Source organism: Nicotiana tabacum, chromosome 8 (genome assembly GCF_000715075.1).
Source record: "Nicotiana tabacum cultivar K326 chromosome 8, ASM71507v2, whole genome shotgun sequence".
In the NCBI taxonomy this organism is placed as follows: Eukaryota; Viridiplantae; Streptophyta; class Magnoliopsida; order Solanales; family Solanaceae; genus Nicotiana; species Nicotiana tabacum.
In genome coordinates, this window is record NC_134087.1 from 409340 (window position 1) to 431875 (window position 22536).

Sequence of the window (22536 nt, forward strand, 5' to 3'; positions counted from 1 at the left end):
TGGGCCCGGGACCCCGGACCCGAATCGCCTAAAAATTTTCCGGGACGTTTAATACGGTCTAAGGAAACATATGTTTTGGCATTCCATGACCAAATTACATTTTTTGGCATTTTACGGCCATAAAACTAGAAATCCGCGCGAGTCCCAAATTTTCGTGTGATATAGCCCACGCCTTCCGCCGTGGTCCCGGGACCCCGGATCCGGATCGCCTAAAATTTTTCCAGGATGTCAAATACGGCCTAAGGAACCATATTCACCGCCCCTCCATGACCAAATTACATTTTTTGGCATTTTACGGCCATAAAACTGGAATTCCGCGCGAGTCCCAATTTTTTGTGTGCTATAGCCCACGCTTTCCGCCGTGGGCCCGGGACCCCGGACCCGAATCGCCTAAAAATTTTCCGGGACGTCGAATACGGTCTAAGGAAACATATGTTTTGGCATTCCATGACCAAATTACATTTTTTGGCATTTTACGGCCATAAAACTAGAAATCCGCGCGAGTCCCAAATTTTCGTGTGCTATAGCCCACGCCTTCCGCCGTGGTCCCGGGACCCCGGACTCGAATCGCCTAAAATTTTTTCGGGACGTCGAATACGGTCTAAGGAAACATATGTTTTGGTATTCCATGACCAAATTACATTTTTTGGCATTTTACGGCCATAAAACTAGAAATCCGCGCGAGTCCCAAATTTTCGTGTGCTATAGCCCACGCCTTCCGCCGTGGTCCCGGGACCCCGGATCCGGATCGCCTAAAATTTTTCCGGGATGTCAAATACGGCCTAAGGAACCATATTCACCGCCCCTCTATGACCAAATTACATTTTTTGGCATTTTACGGCCATAAAACTGGAATTCCGCGCGAGTCCCAATTTTTTGTGTGCTATAGCCCACGCTTTCCGCCGTGGGCCCGGGACCCCGGACCCGAATCGCCTAAAAATTTTCCGGGACGTTTAATACGGTCTAAGGAAACATATGTTTTGGCATTCCATGACCAAATTACATTTTTTGGCATTTTACGGCCATAAAACTAGAAATCCGCGCGAGTCCCAAATTTTCGTGTGATATAGCCCACGCCTTCCGCCGTGGTCCCGGGACCCCGGATCCGGATCGCCTAAAATTTTTCCAGGATGTCAAATACGGCCTAAGGAACCATATTCACCGCCCCTCCATGACCAAATTACATTTTTTGGCATTTTACGGCCATAAAACTGGAATTCCGCGCGAGTCCCAATTTTTTGTGTGCTATAGCCCACGCTTTCCGCCGTGGGCCCGGGACCCCGGACCCGAATCGCCTAAAAATTTTCCGGGACGTCGAATACGGTCTAAGGAAACATATGTTTTGGCATTCCATGACCAAATTACATTTTTTGGCATTTTACGGCCATAAACTGGAAATCCGCGCGAGTCCCAAATTTTCGTGTGCTATAGCCCACGCCTTCCGCCGTGGTCCCGAAAACCCGGATCCGGATCGCCTAAAAATTTTTCGGGATGTCAAATATAGCCTAAGGAACCATAATAACAGCTCCTCCATGACCAAATTCCATTTTTTGGCATTTTACGGCCATAAAACTGGTATTCCGCGCGAGTCCCAAATTTTTGTGTGCTATAGCCCACGCCTTCCGCCGTGGGCCCGGGACCCCGGACCCGAATCGCCTAAAAATTTTCCGGGACGTCGAATACGGTCTAAGGAACCATATTCACCGCCCCTTCATGACCAAATTACATTTTTTGGCATTTTACGGCCATAAAACTGGAATTCCGCGCGAGTCCCAATTTTTTGTGTGCTATAGCCCACGCCTTCCGCCGTGGGCCCGGGACCCCGGACCCGAATCGCCTAAAAATTTTCCGGGACGTCGAATACAGTCTTAGGAAACATATGTTTTGGCATTCCATGACCAAATTATATTTTTTGGCATTTTACGGCCATAAAACTAGAAATCCGCGCGAGTCCCAAATTTTCGTGTGCTATAGCCCACGCCTTCCGCCGTGGTCCCGGGACCCCGGATCCGGATCGCCTAAAATTTTTCCGGGATGTCAAATACGGCCTAAGGAACCATATTCACCGCCCATCCATGACCAAATTACATTTTTTGGCATTTTACGGCCATAAAACTGGTATTCCGCGCGAGTCCCAAATTTTTGTGTGCTATAGCCCACGCCTTCCACCGTGGGCCCGGGACCCCGGACCCGAATCGCCTAAAATTTTTTCGGGACGTCGAATACGGTCTAAGGAAACATATGTTTTGGCATTCCATGACCAAATTACATTTTTTGGCATTTTACGGCCATAAACTGGAAATCCGCGTGAGTCCCAAATTTTCGTGTGCTATAGCCCACGCCTTCTGCCGTGGTCCCGAAAACCCGGATCCGGATCGCCTAAAAATTTTTCGGGATGTCAAATACGGACTAAGGAACCATAATAACCGCTCCTCCATGACCAAATTCCATTTTTTGGCATTTTACGGCCATAAAACTGGTATTCCGCGCGAGTCCCAAATTTTTGTGTGCTATAGCCCACGCCTTCCGCCGTGGGCCCGGGACCCCGGACCCGAATCGCCTAAAAATTTTCCGGGACGTCGAATACGGTCTAAGGAACCATATTCACTGCCCCTTCATGACCAAATTACATTTTTTGGCATTTTACGGCCATAAAACTGGAATTCCGCGCGAGTCCCAATTTTTTGTGTGCTATAGCCCACGCCTTCCGCCGTGGGCCCAGGACCCCGGACCCGAATCGCCTAAAAATTTTCCGGGACGTCGAATACAGTCTTAGGAAACATATTTTTTGGCATTCCATGACCAAATTATATTTTTTGGCATTTTACGGCCATAAAACTAGAAATCCGCACGAGTCCCAAATTTTCGTGTGCTATAGCCCACGCCTTCCGCCGTGGTCCCGGGACCCCGGATCCGGATCGCCTAAAATTTTTCCGGGATGTCAAATACGGCCTAAGGAACCATATTCACCGCCCCTCCATGACCAAATTACATTTTTTGGCATTTTACGGCCATAAAACTGGTATTCCGCGCGAGTCCCAAATTTTTGTGTGCTATAGCCCACGCCTTCCACCGTGGGCCCGGGACCCCGGACCCGAATCGCCTAAAATTTTTTCGGGACGTCGAATACGGTCTAAGGAAACATATGTTTTGGCATTCCATGACCAAATTACATTTTTTGGCATTTTACGGCCATAAAACTAGAAATCCGCGCGAGTCCCAAATTTTCGTGTGCTATAGCCCACGCCTTCCGCCGTGGTCCCGGGACCCCGGACTCGAATCGCCTAAAATTTTTTCGGGACGTCGAATACGGTCTAAGGAAACATATGTTTTGGTATTCCATGACCAAATTACATTTTTTGGCATTTTACGGCCATAAAACTAGAAATCCGCGCGAGTCCCAAATTTTCGTGTGCTATAGCCCACGCCTTCCGCCGTGGTCCCGGGACCCCGGATCCGGATCGCCTAAAATTTTTCCGGGATGTCAAATACGGCCTAAGGAACCATATTCACCGCCCCTCTATGACCAAATTACATTTTTTGGCATTTTACGGCCATAAAACTGGAATTCCGCGCGAGTCCCAATTTTTTGTGTGCTATAGCCCACGCTTTCCGCCGTGGGCCCGGGACCCCGGACCCGAATCGCCTAAAAATTTTCCGGGACGTTTAATACGGTCTAAGGAAACATATGTTTTGGCATTCCATGACCAAATTACATTTTTTGGCATTTTACGGCCATAAAACTAGAAATCCGCGCGAGTCCCAAATTTTCGTGTGATATAGCCCACGCCTTCCGCCGTGGTCCCGGGACCCCGGATCCGGATCGCCTAAAATTTTTCCAGGATGTCAAATACGGCCTAAGGAACCATATTCACCGCCCCTCCATGACCAAATTACATTTTTTGGCATTTTACGGCCATAAAACTGGAATTCCGCGCGAGTCCCAATTTTTTGTGTGCTATAGCCCACGCTTTCCGCCGTGGGCCCGGGACCCCGGACCCGAATCGCCTAAAAATTTTCCGGGACGTCGAATACGGTCTAAGGAAACATATGTTTTGGCATTCCATGACCAAATTACATTTTTTGGCATTTTACGGCCATAAACTGGAAATCCGCGCGAGTCCCAAATTTTCGTGTGCTATAGCCCACGCCTTCCGCCGTGGTCCCGAAAACCCGGATCCGGATCGCCTAAAAATTTTTCGGGATGTCAAATATAGCCTAAGGAACCATAATAACATCTCCTCCATGAAAAAATTCCATTTTTTGGCATTTTACGGCCATAAAACTGGTATTCCGCGCGAGTCCCAAATTTTTGTGTGCTATAGCCCACACCTTCCGCCGTGGGCCCGGGACCCCGGACCCGAATCGCCTAAAAATTTTCCGGGACGTCGAATACGGTCTAAGGAACCATATTCACCGCCCCTTCATGACCAAATTACATTTTTTGGCATTTTACGGCCATAAAACTGGAATTCCGCGCGAGTCCCAATTTTTTGTGTGCTATAGCCCACGCCTTCCGCCGTGGGCCCGGGACCCCGGACCCGAATCGCCTAAAAATTTTCCGGGACGTCGAATACAGTCTTAGGAAACATATGTTTTGGCATTCCATGACCAAATTATATTTTTTGGCATTTTACGGCCATAAAACTAGAAATCCGCGCGAGTCCCAAATTTTCGTGTGCTATAGCCCACGCCTTCCGCCGTGGTCCCGGGACCCCGGATCCGGATCGCCTAAAATTTTTCCGGGATGTCAAATACGGCCTAAGGAACCATATTCACCGCCCCTCCATGACCAAATTACATTTTTTGGCATTTTACGGCCATAAAACTAGAAATCCGCGCGAGTCCCAAATTTTCGTGTGCTATAGCCCACGCCTTCCGCCGTGGGCCCGGGACCCCGGACCCGAATCGCCTAAAAATTTTCCGGGACGTCGAATACGGTCTAAGGAACCATATTCACCGCCCCTTCATGACCAAATTACATTTTTTGGCATTTTACGGCCATAAAACTGGAATTCCGCGCGAGTCCCAATTTTTTGTGTGCTATAGCCCACGCCTTCCACCGTGGGCCCGGGACCCCGGACCCGAATCGCCTAAAATTTTTTCGGGACGTCGAATACGGTCTAAGGAAACATATGTTTTGGCATTCCATGACCAAATTACATTTTTTGGCATTTTACGGCCATAAAACTAGAAATCCGCGCGAGTCCCAAATTTTCGTGTGCTATAGCCCACGCCTTCCGCCGTGGTCCCGGGACCCCGGACTCGAATCGCCTAAAATTTTTTCGGGACGTCGAATACGGTCTAAGGAAACATATGTTTTGGTATTCCATGACCAAATTACATTTTTTGGCATTTTACGGCCATAAAACTAGAAATCCGCGCGAGTCCCAAATTTTCGTGTGCTATAGCCCACGCCTTCCGCCGTGGTCCCGGGACCCCGGATCCGGATCGCCTAAAATTTTTCCGGGATGTCAAATACGGCCTAAGGAACCATATTCACCGCCCCTCTATGACCAAATTACATTTTTTGGCATTTTACGGCCATAAAACTGGAATTCCGCGCGAGTCCCAATTTTTTGTGTGCTATAGCCCACGCTTTCCGCCGTGGGCCCGGGACCCCGGACCCGAATCGCCTAAAAATTTTCCGGGACGTTTAATACGGTCTAAGGAAACATATGTTTTGGCATTCCATGACCAAATTACATTTTTTGGCATTTTACGGCCATAAAACTAGAAATCCGCGCGAGTCCCAAATTTTCGTGTGATATAGCCCACGCCTTCCGCCGTGGTCCCGGGACCCCGGATCCGGATCGCCTAAAATTTTTCCGGGATGTCAAATACGGCCTAAGGAACCATATTCACCGCCCCTCCATGACCAAATTACATTTTTTGGCATTTTACGGCCATAAAACTGGAATTCCGCGCGAGTCCCAATTTTTTGTGTGCTATAGCCCACGCTTTCCGCCGTGGGCCCGGGACCCCGGACCCGAATCGCCTAAAAATTTTCCGGGACGTCGAATACGGTCTAAGGAAACATATGTTTTGGCATTCCATGACCAAATTACATTTTTTGGCATTTTACGGCCATAAACTGGAAATCCGCGCGAGTCCCAAATTTTCGTGTGCTATAGCCCACGCCTTCCGCCGTGGTCCCGAAAACCCGGATCCGGATCGCCTAAAAATTTTTCGGGATGTCAAATATAGCCTAAGGAACCATAATAACAGCTCCTCCATGACCAAATTACATTTTTTGGCATTTTACGGCCATAAAACTAGAAATCCGCGCGAGTCCCAAATTTTCGTGTGCTATAGCCCACGCCTTCCGCCGTGGTCCCGGGACCCCGGACTCGAATCGCCTAAAATTTTTTCGGGACGTCGAATACGGTCTAAGGAAACATATGTTTTGGTATTCCATGACCAAATTACATTTTTTGGCATTTTACGGCCATAAAACTAGAAATCCGCGCGAGTCCCAAATTTTCGTGTGCTATAGCCCACGCCTTCCGCCGTGGTCCCGGGACCCCGGATCCGGATCGCCTAAAATTTTTCCGGGATGTCAAATACGGCCTAAGGAACCATATTCACCGCCCCTCTATGACCAAATTACATTTTTTGGCATTTTACGGCCATAAAACTGGAATTCCGCGCGAGTCCCAATTTTTTGTGTGCTATAGCCCACGCTTTCCGCCGTGGGCCCGGGACCCCGGACCCGAATCGCCTAAAAATTTTCCGGGACGTTTAATACGGTCTAAGGAAACATATGTTTTGGCATTCCATGACCAAATTACATTTTTTGGCATTTTACGGCCATAAAACTAGAAATCCGCGCGAGTCCCAAATTTTCGTGTGATATAGCCCACGCCTTCCGCCGTGGTCCCGGGACCCCGGATCCGGATCGCCTAAAATTTTTCCGGGATGTCAAATACGGCCTAAGGAACCATATTCACCGCCCCTCCATGACCAAATTACATTTTTTGGCATTTTACGGCCATAAAACTGGAATTCCGCGCGAGTCCCAATTTTTTGTGTGCTATAGCCCACGCTTTCCGCCGTGGGCCCGGGACCCCGGACCCGAATCGCCTAAAAATTTTCCGGGACGTCGAATACGGTCTAAGGAAACATATGTTTTGGCATTCCATGACCAAATTACATTTTTTGGCATTTTACGGCCATAAACTGGAAATCCGCGCGAGTCCCAAATTTTCGTGTGCTATAGCCCACGCCTTCCGCCGTGGTCCCGAAAACCCGGATCCGGATCGCCTAAAAATTTTTCGGGATGTCAAATATAGCCTAAGGAACCATAATAACAGCTCCTCCATGACCAAATTCCATTTTTTGGCATTTTACGGCCATAAAACTGGTATTCCGCGCGAGTCCCAAATTTTTGTGTGCTATAGCCCACGCCTTCCGCCGTGGGCCCGGGACCCCGGACCCGAATCGCCTAAAAATTTTCCGGGACGTCGAATACGGTCTAAGGAACCATATTCACCGCCCCTTCATGACCAAATTACATTTTTTGGCATTTTACGGCCATAAAACTGGAATTCCGCGCGAGTCCCAATTTTTTGTGTGCTATAGCCCACGCCTTCCGCCGTGGGCCCGGGACCCCGGACCCGAATCGCCTAAAAATTTTCCGGGACGTTTAATACGGTCTAAGGAAACATATGTTTTGGCATTCCATGACCAAATTATATTTTTTGGCATTTTACGGCCATAAAACTAGAAATCCGCGCGAGTCCCAAATTTTCGTGTGCTATAGCCCACGCCTTCCGCCGTGGTCCCGGGACCCCGGACTCGAATCGCCTAAAATTTTTTCGGGACGTCGAATACGGTCTAAGGAAACATATGTTTTGGTATTCCATGACCAAATTACATTTTTTGGCATTTTACGGCCATAAAACTAGAAATCCGCGCGAGTCCCAAATTTTCGTGTGCTATAGCCCACGCCTTCCGCCGTGGTCCCGGGACCCCGGATCCGGATCGCCTAAAATTTTTCCGGGATGTCAAATACGGCCTAAGGAACCATATTCACCGCCCCTCTATGACCAAATTACATTTTTTGGCATTTTACGGCCATAAAACTGGAATTCCGCGCGAGTCCCAATTTTTTGTGTGCTATAGCCCACGCTTTCCGCCATGGGCCCGGGACCCCGGACCCGAATCGCCTAAAAATTTTCCGGGACGTTTAATACGGTCTAAGGAAACATATGTTTTGGCATTCCATGACCAAATTACATTTTTTGGCATTTTACGGCCATAAAACTAGAAATCCGCGCGAGTCCCAAATTTTCGTGTGATATAGCCCACGCCTTCCGCCGTGGTCCCGGGACCCCGGATCCGGATCACCTAAAATTTTTCCGGGATGTCAAATACGGCCTAAGGAACCATATTCACCGCCCCTCCATGACCAAATTACATTTTTTGGCATTTTACGGCCATAAAACTGGAATTCCGCGCGAGTCCCAATTTTTTGTGTGCTATAACCCACGCTTTCCGCCGTGGGCCCGGGACCCCGGACCCGAATCGCCTAAAAATTTTCCGGGACGTCGAATACGGTCTAAGGAAATATATGTTTTGGCATTCCATGACCAAATTACATTTTTTGGCATTTTACGGCCATAAACTGGAAATCCGCGCGAGTCCCAAATTTTCGTGTGCTATAGCCCACGCCTTCCGCCGTGGTCCCGAAAACCCGGATCCGGATCGCCTAAAAATTTTTCGGGATGTCAAATATAGCCTAAGGAACCATAATAACAGCTCCTCCATGACCAAATTACATTTTTTGGCATTTTACGGCCATAAAACTAGAAATCCGCGCGAGTCCCAAATTTTCGTGTGCTATAGCCCACGCCTTCCGCCGTTGTCCCGGGACCCCGGATCCGGATCGCCTAAAATTTTTCCGGGATGTCAAATACGGCCTAAGGAACCATATTCACCGCCCCTCCATGACCAAATTACATTTTTTGGCATTTTACGCCCATAAAACTGGAATTCCGCGCGAGTCCCAATTATTTGTGTGCTATAGCCCACGCTTTCCGCCGTGGGCCCGGGACCCCGGACCCGAATCGCCTAAAAATTTTCCGGGACGTTGAATACGGTCTAAGGAAACATATGTTTTGGCATTCCATGACCAAATTACATTTTTTGGCATTTTACGGCCATAAAACTAGAAATCCGCGCGAGTCCCAAATTTTCGTGTGCTATAGCCCACGCCTTCCGCCGTGGTCCCGGGACCCCGGATCCGGATCGCCTAAAATTTTTCCGGGATGTCAAATACGGCCTAAGGAACCATATTCACCGCCCCTCCATGACCAAATTACATTTTTTGGCATTTTACGGCCATAAAACTGGAATTCCGCGCGAGTCCCAATTTTTTGTGTGCTATAGCCCACGCCTTCCGCCGTGGTCCCGGGACCCCGGATCCGGATCGCCTAAAATTTTTCCGGGATGTCAAATACGGCCTAAGGAACCATATTCACCGCCCCTCCATGACCAAATTACATTTTTTGGCATTTTACGGCCATAAAACTGGAATTCCGCGCGAGTCCCAATTTTTTGTGTGTTATAGCCCACGCTTTCCGCCGTGGGCCCGGGACCCCGGACTAGAATCGCCTAAAAATTTTCCGGGACATCGAATACGGTCTAAGGAAACATATGTTTTGGCATTCCATGACCAAATTACATTTTTTGGCATTTTACGGCCATAAACTGGAAATACGCGCGAGTCCCAAATTTTCGTGTGCTATAGCCCACGCCTTCCGCCGTGGTCCCGAAAACCCGGATCCGGATCGCCTAAAAATTTTTCGGGATGTCAAATACGGCCTAAGGAACCATATTAACCGCTCCTACATGACCAAATTCCATTTTTTGGCATTTTACGGCCATAAAACTGGTATTCCGCGCGAGTCCCAAATTTTTGTGTGCTATAGCCCACGCCTTCCGCCGTGGTCCCGAAAACCCGGATCCGGATCGCCTAAAAATTTTTCGGGATGTCAAATACGGCCTAAGGAACCATATTAACCGCTCCTACATGACCAAATTTCATTTTTTGGCATTTTACGGCCATAAAATTGGTATTCCGCGCGAGTCCCAAATTTTTGTGTGCTATAGCCCACGCCTTCCGCCGTGGGCCCGGGACCCCGGACCCGAATCGCCTAAAATTTTTTCGGGACGTCGAATACGGTCTAAGGAAACATATGTTTTGGCATTCCATGACCAAATTACATTTTTTGGCATTTTACGGCCATAAAACTAGAAATCCGCGCGAGTCCCAAATTTTCGTGTGCTATAGCCCACGCCTTCCGCCGTTGTCCCGGGACCCCGGATCCGGATCGCCTAAAATTTTTCCGGGATGTCAAATACGGCCTAAGGAACCATATTCACCGCCCCTCCATGACCAAATTACATTTTTTGGCATTTTACGCCCATAAAACTGGAATTCCGCGCGAGTCCCAATTATTTGTGTGCTATAGCCCACGCTTTCCGCCGTGGGCCCGGGACCCCGGACCCGAATCGCCTAAAAATTTTCCGGGACGTCGAATACGGTCTAAGGAAACATATGTTTTGGCATTCCATGACCAAATTACATTTTTTGGCATTTTACGGCCTTAAACTGGAAATCCGCGCGAGTCCCAAATTTTCGTGTGCTATAGCCCACGCCTTCCGCCGTGGTCCCGAAAACCCGGATCCGGATCGCCTAAAAAATTTTCGGGATGTCAAATACGGCCTAAGGAACCATATTAACCGCTCCTCCATGACTAAATTCCATTTTTTGGCATTTTACGGCCATAAAACTGGAATTCCGCGCGAGTCCCAATTTTTTGTGTGCTATAGCCCACGCTTTCCGCCGTGGGCCCGGGACCCCGGACCCGAATCGCCTAAAAATTTTCCGGGACGTTGAATACGGTCTAAGGAAACATATGTTTTGGCATTCCATGACCAAATTACATTTTTTGGCATTTTACGGCCATAAAACTAGAAATCCGCGCGAGTCCCAAATTTTCGTGTGCTATAGCCCACGCCTTCCGCCGTGGTCCCGGGACCCCGGATCCGGATCGCCTAAAATTTTTCCGGGATGTCAAATACGGCCTAAGGAACCATATTCACCGCCCCTCCATGACCAAATTACATTTTTTGGCATTTTACGGCCATAAAACTGGTATTCCGCGCGAGTCCCAAATTTTTGTGTGCTATAGCCCACGCCTTCCACCGTGGGCCCGGGACCCCGGACCCGAATCGCCTAAAATTTTTTCGGGACGTTGAATACGGTCTAAGGAAACATATGTTTTGGCATTCCATGACCAAATTACATTTTTTGGCATTTTACGGCCATAAAACTAGAAATCCGCGCGATTCCCAAATTTTCGTGTGCTATAGCCCACGCCTTCCGCCGTGGTCCCGGGACCCCGGATCCGGATCGCCTAAAATTTTTCCGGGATGTCAAATACGGCCTAAGGAACCATATTCACCGCCCCTCCATGACCAAATTACATTTTTTGGCATTTTACGGCCATAAAACTGGAATTCCGCGCGAGTCCCAATATTTTGTGTGCTATAGCCCACGCTTTCCGCCGTGGGCCCGGGACCCCGGATCCGAATCGCCTAAAAATTTTCCGGGACGTCGAATACGGTCTAAGGAAACATATGTTTTGGCATTCCATGACCAAATTACATTTTTTGGCATTTTACGGCCATAAACTGGAAATCCGCGCGAGTCCCAAATTTTCGTGTGCTATAGCCCACGCCTTCCGCCGTGGTCCCGAAAACCCGGATCCGGATCGCCTAAAAATTTTTCGGGATGTCAAATACGGCCTAAGGAACCATAATAACCGCTCCTCCATGACCAAATTCCATTTTTTTGCATTTTACGACCATAAAACTGGTATTCCGCGCGAGTCCCAAATTTTTGTGTGCTATAGCCCACGCCTTCCGCCGTGGTCCCGAAAACCCGGATCCGGATCGCCTAAAAATTTTTCGGGATGTCAAATACGGCCTAAGGAACCATATTAACCGCTCCTACATGACCAAATTTCATTTTTTGGCATTTTACGGCCATAAAATTGGTATTCCGCGCGAGTCCCAAATTTTTGTGTGCTATAGCCCACGCCTTCCGCCGTGGGCCCGGGACCCCGGACCCGAATCGCCTAAAATTTTTTCGGGACGTCGAATACGGTCTAAGGAAACATATGTTTTGGCATTCCATGACCAAATTACATTTTTTGGCATTTTACGGCCATAAAACTAGAAATCCGCGCGAGTCCCAAATTTTCGTGTGCTATAGCCCACGCCTTCCGCCGTTGTCCCGGGACCCCGGATCCGGATCGCCTAAAATTTTTCCGGGATGTCAAATACGGCCTAAGGAACCATATTCACCGCCCCTCCATGACCAAATTACATTTTTTGGCATTTTACGCCCATAAAACTGGAATTCCGCGCGAGTCCCAATTATTTGTGTGCTATAGCCCACGCCTTCCGCCGTGGGCCCGGGACCCCGGACCCGAATCGCCTAAAATTTTTTCGGGACGTCGAATACGGTCTAAGGAAACATATGTTTTGGCATTCCATGACCAAATTACATTTTTTGGCATTTTACGGCCATAAAACTAGAAATCCGCGCGAGTCCCAAATTTTCGTGTGCTATAGCCCACGCCTTCCGCCGTTGTCCCGGGACCCCGGATCCGGATCGCCTAAAATTTTTCCGGGATGTCAAATACGGCCTAAGGAACCATATTCACCGCCCCTCCATGACCAAATTACATTTTTTGGCATTTTACGCCCATAAAACTGGAATTCCGCGCGAGTCCCAATTATTTGTGTGCTATAGCCCACGCTTTCCGCCGTGGGCCCGGGACCCCGGACCCGAATCGCCTAAAAATTTTCCGGGACGTTGAATACGGTCTAAGGAAACATATGTTTTGGCATTCCATGACCAAATTACATTTTTTGGCATTTTACGGCCATAAAACTAGAAATCCGCGCGAGTCCCAAATTTTCGTGTGCTATAGCCCACGCCTTCCGCCGTGGTCCCGGGACCCCGGATCCGGATCGCCTAAAATTTTTCCGGGATGTCAAATACGGCCTAAGGAACCATATTCACCGCCCCTCCATGACCAAATTACATTTTTTGGCATTTTACGGCCATAAAACTGGTATTCCGCGCGAGTCCCAAATTTTTGTGTGCTATAGCCCACGCCTTCCACCGTGGGCCCGGGACCCCGGACCCGAATCGCCTAAAATTTTTTCGGGACGTTGAATACGGTCTAAGGAAACATATGTTTTGGCATTCCATGACCAAATTACATTTTTTGGCATTTTACGGCCATAAAACTAGAAATCCGCGCGATTCCCAAATTTTCGTGTGCTATAGCCCACGCCTTCCGCCGTGGTCCCGGGACCCCGGATCCGGATCGCCTAAAATTTTTCCGGGATGTCAAATACGGCCTAAGGAACCATATTCACCGCCCCTCCATGACCAAATTACATTTTTTGGCATTTTACGGCCATAAAACTGGAATTCCGCGCGAGTCCCAATATTTTGTGTGCTATAGCCCACGCTTTCCGCCGTGGGCCCGGGACCCCGGATCCGAATCGCCTAAAAATTTTCCGGGACGTCGAATACGGTCTAAGGAAACATATGTTTTGGCATTCCATGACCAAATTACATTTTTTGGCATTTTACGGCCATAAACTGGAAATCCGCGCGAGTCCCAAATTTTCGTGTGCTATAGCCCACGCCTTCCGCCGTGGTCCCGAAAACCCGGATCCGGATCGCCTAAAAATTTTTCGGGATGTCAAATACGGCCTAAGGAACCATAATAACCGCTCCTCCATGACCAAATTCCATTTTTTTGCATTTTACGACCATAAAACTGGTATTCCGCGCGAGTCCCAAATTTTTGTGTGCTATAGCCCACGCCTTCCGCCGTGGTCCCGAAAACCCGGATCCGGATCGCCTAAAAATTTTTCGGGATGTCAAATACGGCCTAAGGAACCATATTAACCGCTCCTACATGACCAAATTTCATTTTTTGGCATTTTACGGCCATAAAATTGGTATTCCGCGCGAGTCCCAAATTTTTGTGTGCTATAGCCCACGCCTTCCGCCGTGGGCCCGGGACCCCGGACCCGAATCGCCTAAAATTTTTTCGGGACGTCGAATACGGTCTAAGGAAACATATGTTTTGGCATTCCATGACCAAATTACATTTTTTGGCATTTTACGGCCATAAAACTAGAAATCCGCGCGAGTCCCAAATTTTCGTGTGCTATAGCCCACGCCTTCCGCCGTTGTCCCGGGACCCCGGATCCGGATCGCCTAAAATTTTTCCGGGATGTCAAATACGGCCTAAGGAACCATATTCACCGCCCCTCCATGACCAAATTACATTTTTTGGCATTTTACGCCCATAAAACTGGAATTCCGCGCGAGTCCCAATTATTTGTGTGCTATAGCCCACGCTTTCCGCCGTGGGCCCGGGACCCCGGACCCGAATCGCCTAAAAATTTTCCGGGACGTCGAATACGGTCTAAGGAAACATATGTTTTGGCATTCCATGACCAAATTACATTTTTTGGCATTTTACGGCCTTAAACTGGAAATCCGCGCGAGTCCCAAATTTTCGTGTGCTATAGCCCACGCCTTCCGCCGTGGTCCCGAAAACCCGGATCCGGATCGCCTAAAAAATTTTCGGGATGTCAAATACGGCCTAAGGAACCATATTAACCGCTCCTCCATGACTAAATTCCATTTTTTGGCATTTTACGGCCATAAAACTGGAATTCCGCGCGAGTCCCAATTTTTTGTGTGCTATAGCCCACGCTTTCCGCCGTGGGCCCGGGACCCCGGACCCGAATCGCCTAAAAATTTTCCGGGACGTTGAATACGGTCTAAGGAAACATATGTTTTGGCATTCCATGACCAAATTACATTTTTTGGCATTTTACGGCCATAAAACTAGAAATCCGCGCGAGTCCCAAATTTTCGTGTGCTATAGCCCACGCCTTCCGCCGTGGTCCCGGGACCCCGGATCCAGATCGCCTAAAATTTTTCCGGGATGTCAAATACGGCCTAAGTAACTATATTTAGCACCCCTCTATGACCAAATTACATTTTTTGGCATTTTGCGGCCATAAAACTGGAATTCCGCCCGAGTCCCTAATTTTTGTGTGCTATAGCCCACGCCTTCCGCCGTGGGCCCGGGACCCCGGACCCGAATCGCCTAAAATTTTTTCGGGACGTCGAATACAGTCTAAGGAAACATATGTTTTGGCATTCCATGACCAAATTATATTTTTTGGCATTTTACGGCCATAAAACTAGAAATCCGCGCGAGTCCCAAATTTTCGTGTGCTATAGCCCACGCCTTCCGCCGTGGTCCCGGGACCCCGGATCCGGATCGCCTAAAAATTTTCCGGGATGTCAAATACGGCCTAAGGAACCATATTCACCGCCCCTCCATGACCAAATTACATTTTTTGGCATTTTACGGCCATAAAACTGGAATTCCGCGCGAGTCCCAATATTTTGTGTGCTATAGCCCACGCTTTCCGCCGTGGGCCCGGGACCCCGGATCCGAATCGCCTAAAAATTTTCCGGGACGTCGAATACGGTCTAAGGAAACATATGTTTTGGCATTCCATGACCAAATTACATTTTTTGGCATTTTACGGCCATAAACTGGAAATCCGCGCGAGTCCCAAATTTTCGTGTGCTATAGCCCACGCCTTCCGCCGTGGTCCCGAAAACCCGGATCCGGATCGCCTAAAAATTTTTCGGGATGTCAAATACGGCCTAAGGAACCATAATAACCGCTCCTCCATGACCAAATTCCATTTTTTTGCATTTTACGACCATAAAACTGGTATTCCGCGCGAGTCCCAAATTTTTGTGTGCTATAGCCCACGCCTTCCGCCGTGGTCCCGAAAACCCGGATCCGGATCGCCTAAAAATTTTTCGGGATGTCAAATACGGCCTAAGGAACCATATTAACCGCTCCTACATGACCAAATTTCATTTTTTGGCATTTTACGGCCATAAAATTGGTATTCCGCGCGAGTCCCAAATTTTTGTGTGCTATAGCCCACGCCTTCCGCCGTGGGCCCGGGACCCCGGACCCGAATCGCCTAAAATTTTTTCGGGACGTCGAATACGGTCTAAGGAAACATATGTTTTGGCATTCCATGACCAAATTACATTTTTTGGCATTTTACGGCCATAAAACTAGAAATCCGCGCGAGTCCCAAATTTTCGTGTGCTATAGCCCACGCCTTCCGCCGTTGTCCCGGGACCCCGGATCCGGATCGCCTAAAATTTTTCCGGGATGTCAAATACGGCCTAAGGAACCATATTCACCGCCCCTCCATGACCAAATTACATTTTTTGGCATTTTACGCCCATAAAACTGGAATTCCGCGCGAGTCCCAATTATTTGTGTGCTATAGCCCACGCTTTCCGCCGTGGGCCCGGGACCCCGGACCCGAATCGCCTAAAAATTTTCCGGGACGTCGAATACGGTCTAAGGAAACATATGTTTTGGCATTCCATGACCAAATTACATTTTTTGGCATTTTACGGCCTTAAACTGGAAATCCGCGCGAGTCCCAAATTTTCGTGTGCTATAGCCCACGCCTTCCGCCGTGGTCCCGAAAACCCGGATCCGGATCGCCTAAAAAATTTTCGGGATGTCAAATACGGCCTAAGGAACCATATTAACCGCTCCTCCATGACTAAATTCCATTTTTTGGCATTTTACGGCCATAAAACTGGAATTCCGCGCGAGTCCCAATTATTTGTGTGCTATAGCCCACGCTTTCCGCCGTGGGCCCGGGACCCCGGACCCGAATCGCCTAAAAATTTTCCGGGACGTTGAATACGGTCTAAGGAAACATATGTTTTGGCATTCCATGACCAAATTACATTTTTTGGCATTTTACGGCCATAAAACTAGAAATCCGCGCGAGTCCCAAATTTTCGTGTGCTATAGCCCACGCCTTCCGCCGTGGTCCCGGGACCCCGGATCCGGATCGCCTAAAATTTTTCCGGGATGTCAAATACGGCCTAAGGAACCATATTCACCGCCCCTCCATGACCAAATTACATTTTTTGGCATTTTACGGCCATAAAACTGGTATTCCGCGCGAGTCCCAAATTTTTGTGTGCTATAGCCCACGCCTTCCACCGTGGGCCCGGGACCCCGGACCCGAATCGCCTAAAATTTTTTCGGGACGTTGAATACGGTCTAAGGAAACATATGTTTTGGCATTCCATGACCAAATTACATTTTTTGGCATTTTACGGCCATAAAACTAGAAATCCGCGCGATTCCCAAATTTTCGTGTGCTATAGCCCACGCCTTCCGCCGTGGTCCCGGGACCCCGGATCCGGATCGCCTAAAATTTTTCCGGGATGTCAAATACGGCCTAAGGAACCATATTCACCGCCCCTCCATGACCAAATTACATTTTTTGGCATTTTACGGCCATAAAACTGGAATTCCGCGCGAGTCCCAATATTTTGTGTGCTATAGCCCACGCTTTCCGCCGTGGGCCCGGGACCCCGGATCCGAATCGCCTAAAAATTTTCCGGGACGTCGAATACGGTCTAAGGAAACATATGTTTTGGCATTCCATGACCAAATTACATTTTTTGGCATTTTACGGCCATAAACTGGAAATCCGCGCGAGTCCCAAATTTTCGTGTGCTATAGCCCACGCCTTCCGCCGTGGTCCCGAAAACCCGGATCCGGATCGCCTAAAAATTTTTCGGGATGTCAAATACGGCCTAAGGAACCATAATAACCGCTCCTCCATGACCAAATTCCATTTTTTTGCATTTTACGACCATAAAACTGGTATTCCGCGCGAGTCCCAAATTTTTGTGTGCTATAGCCCACGCCTTCCGCCGTGGTCCCGAAAACCCGGATCCGGATCGCCTAAAAATTTTTCGGGATGTCAAATACGGCCTAAGGAACCATATTAACCGCTCCTACATGACCAAATTTCATTTTTTGGCATTTTACGGCCATAAAATTGGTATTCCGCGCGAGTCCCAAATTTTTGTGTGCTATAGCCCACGCCTTCCGCCGTGGGCCCGGGACCCCGGACCCGAATCGCCTAAAATTTTTTCGGGACGTCGAATACGGTCTAAGGAAACATATGTTTTGGCATTCCATGACCAAATTACATTTTTTGGCATTTTACGGCCATAAAACTAGAAATCCGCGCGAGTCCCAAATTTTCGTGTGCTATAGCCCACGCCTTCCGCCGTTGTCCCGGGACCCCGGATCCGGATCGCCTAAAATTTTTCCGGGATGTCAAATACGGCCTAAGGAACCATATTCACCGCCCCTCCATGACCAAATTACATTTTTTGGCATTTTACGCCCATAAAACTGGAATTCCGCGCGAGTCCCAATTATTTGTGTGCTATAGCCCACGCTTTCCGCCGTGGGCCCGGGACCCCGGACCCGAATCGCCTAAAAATTTTCCGGGACGTCGAATACGGTCTAAGGAAACATATGTTTTGGCATTCCATGACCAAATTACATTTTTTGGCATTTTACGGCCTTAAACTGGAAATCCGCGCGAGTCCCAAATTTTCGTGTGCTATAGCCCACGCCTTCCGCCGTGGTCCCGAAAACCCGGATCCGGATCGCCTAAAAAATTTTCGGGATGTCAAATACGGCCTAAGGAACCATATTAACCGCTCCTCCATGACTAAATTCCATTTTTTGGCATTTTACGGCCATAAAACTGGAATTCCGCGCGAGTCCCAATTTTTTGTGTGCTATAGCCCACGCTTTCCGCCGTGGGCCCGGGACCCCGGACCCGAATCGCCTAAAAATTTTCCGGGACGTTGAATACGGTCTAAGGAAACATATGTTTTGGCATTCCATGACCAAATTACATTTTTTGGCATTTTACGGCCATAAAACTAGAAATCCGCGCGAGTCCCAAATTTTCGTGTGCTATAGCCCACGCCTTCCGCCGTGGTCCCGGGACCCCGGATCCAGATCGCCTAAAATTTTTCCGGGATGTCAAATACGGCCTAAGTAACTATATTTAGCACCCCTCTATGACCAAATTACATTTTTTGGCATTTTGCGGCCATAAAACTGGAATTCCGCCCGAGTCCCTAATTTTTGTGTGCTATAGCCCACGCCTTCCGCCGTGGGCCCGGGACCCCGGACCCGAATCGCCTAAAATTTTTTCGGGACGTCGAATACAGTCTAAGGAAACATATGTTTTGGCATTCCATGACCAAATTATATTTTTTGGCATTTTACGGCCATAAAACTAGAAATCCGCGCGAGTCCCAAATTTTCGTGTGCTATAGCCCACGCCTTCCGCCGTGGTCCCGGGACCCCGGATCCGGATCGCCTAAAAATTTTCCGGGATGTCAAATACGGCCTAAGGAACCATATTCACCGCCCCTCCATGACCAAATTACATTTTTTGGCATTTTACGGCCATAAAACTGGAATTCCGCGCGAGTCCCAATATTTTGTGTGCTATAGCCCACGCTTTCCGCCGTGGGCCCGGGACCCCGGATCCGAATCGCCTAAAAATTTTCCGGGACGTCGAATACGGTCTAAGGAAACATATGTTTTGGCATTCCATGACCAAATTACATTTTTTGGCATTTTACGGCCATAAACTGGAAATCCGCGCGAGTCCCAAATTTTCGTGTGCTATAGCCCACGCCTTCCGCCGTGGTCCCGAAAACCCGGATCCGGATCGCCTAAAAATTTTTCGGGATGTCAAATACGGCCTAAGGAACCATAATAACCGCTCCTCCATGACCAAATTCCATTTTTTTGCATTTTACGACCATAAAACTGGTATTCCGCGCGAGTCCCAAATTTTTGTGTGCTATAGCCCACGCCTTCCGCCGTGGTCCCGAAAACCCGGATCCGGATCGCCTAAAAATTTTTCGGGATGTCAAATACGGCCTAAGGAACCATATTAACCGCTCCTACATGACCAAATTTCATTTTTTGGCATTTTACGGCCATAAAATTGGTATTCCGCGCGAGTCCCAAATTTTTGTGTGCTATAGCCCACGCCTTCCGCCGTGGGCCCGGGACCCCGGACCCGAATCGCCTAAAATTTTTTCGGGACGTCGAATACGGTCTAAGGAAACATATGTTTTGGCATTCCATGACCAAATTACATTTTTTGGCATTTTACGGCCATAAAACTAGAAATCCGCGCGAGTCCCAAATTTTCGTGTGCTATAGCCCACGCCTTCCGCCGTTGTCCCGGGACCCCGGATCCGGATCGCCTAAAATTTTTCCGGGATGTCAAATACGGCCTAAGGAACCATATTCACCGCCCCTCCATGACCAAATTACATTTTTTGGCATTTTACGCCCATAAAACTGGAATTCCGCGCGAGTCCCAATTATTTGTGTGCTATAGCCCACGCTTTCCGCCGTGGGCCCGGGACCCCGGACCCGAATCGCCTAAAAATTTTCCGGGACGTCGAATACGGTCTAAGGAAACATATGTTTTGGCATTCCATGACCAAATTACATTTTTTGGCATTTTACGGCCTTAAACTGGAAATCCGCGCGAGTCCCAAATTTTCGTGTGCTATAGCCCACGCCTTCCGCCGTGGTCCCGAAAACCCGGATCCGGATCGCCTAAAAAATTTTCGGGATGTCAAATACGGCCTAAGGAACCATATTAACCGCTCCTCCATGACTAAATTCCATTTTTTGGCATTTTACGGCCATAAAACTGGAATTCCGCGCGAGTCCCAATTTTTTGTGTGCTATAGCCCACGCTTTCCGCCGTGGGCCCGGGACCCCGGACCCGAATCGCCTAAAAATTTTCCGGGACGTTGAATACGGTCTAAGGAAACATATGTTTTGGCATTCCATGACCAAATTACATTTTTTGGCATTTTACGGCCATAAAACTAGAAATCCGCGCGAGTCCCAAATTTTCGTGTGCTATAGCCCACGCCTTCCGCCGTGGTCCCGGGACCCCGGATCCAGATCGCCTAAAATTTTTCCGGGATGTCAAATACGGCCTAAGTAACTATATTTAGCACCCCTCTATGACCAAATTACATTTTTTGGCATTTTGCGGCCATAAAACTGGAATTCCGCCCGAGTCCCTAATTTTTGTGTGCTATAGCCCACGCCTTCCGCCGTGGGCCCGGGACCCCGGACCCGAATCGCCTAAAATTTTTTCGGGACGTCGAATACAGTCTAAGGAAACATATGTTTTGGCATTCCATGACCAAATTATATTTTTTGGCATTTTACGGCCATAAAACTAGAAATCCGCGCGAGTCCCAAATTTTCGTGTGCTATAGCCCACGCCTTCCGCCGTGGTCCCGGGACCCCGGATCCGGATCGCCTAAAAATTTTCCGGGATGTCAAATACGGCATAAGGAACCATATTCACCGCCCCTCCATGACCAAATTACATTTTTTGGCATTTTACGGCCATAAAACTGGAATTGCGCGCGAGTCCCAAATTTTTGTGTGCTATAGCCCACGCCTTCCCCCGTGGGCCCGGGACCCTGGACCCGAATCGCCTAAAATTTTTTCGGGACGTCGAATACAGTCTTAGGAAACATATGTTTTGGCATTCCATGACCAAATTATATTTTTTGGCATTTTACGGCCATAAAACTAGAAATCCGCGCGAGTCCCAAATTTTCGTGTACTATAGCCCACGCCTTCCGCCGTGGTCCCGGGACCCCGGATCCCGATCGCCTAAAATTTTTCTGGGATGTCAAATATGGCCTAAGGAACCATATTCACCGCCCCTCCATGACCAAATTACATTTTTTGGTATTTTACGGCCATAAAACTTGAATTCCGCGCGAGTCCCAATTTTTTGTGTGCTATAGCCCACGCCTTCTGTCGTGGGCCCGGGACCCGAATCGCCTAAAAATTTTACGGGACGTCGAATACGGTCTAAGGAAACATATGTTTTGGCATTCCAGGACCAAATTACATTTTTTGGCATTTTACGGCCATAAACTGGAAATCCGCGCGAGTCCCAAATTTTCGTGTGCTATAGCCCACGCCTTCCGCCGTGGTCCCGAAAACCCGGATCCGGATCGCCTAAAAATTTTTCGGGATGTCAAATACGGCCTAAGGAACCATAATAACCACTCCTCCATGACCAAATTCCATTTTTTGGCATTTTACGGCCATAAAACTGGTATTCCGCGCGAGTCCCAAATTTTTGTGTGCTATAGCCCACGCCTTCCGCCGTGGGCCCAGGACCCCGGACCCGAATCGCCTAAAATTTTTTCGGGACGTCGAATACGGTCTAAGGAAACATATGTTTTGGCATTCCGTGACCAAATTAAATTTTTTGGCATTTTACGCCCATAAAACTAGAAATCCGCGCGAGTCCCAAATTTTCGTGTGCTATAGCCCACGCCTTCCGCCGTGGTCCCGGGACCCCGGACCCGAATCGCCTAAAAAATTTCCGGGACGTCGAATATGGTCTAAGGAAACATATGTTTTGGCATTCCATGACCAAATTACATTTTTTGGCATTTTACGG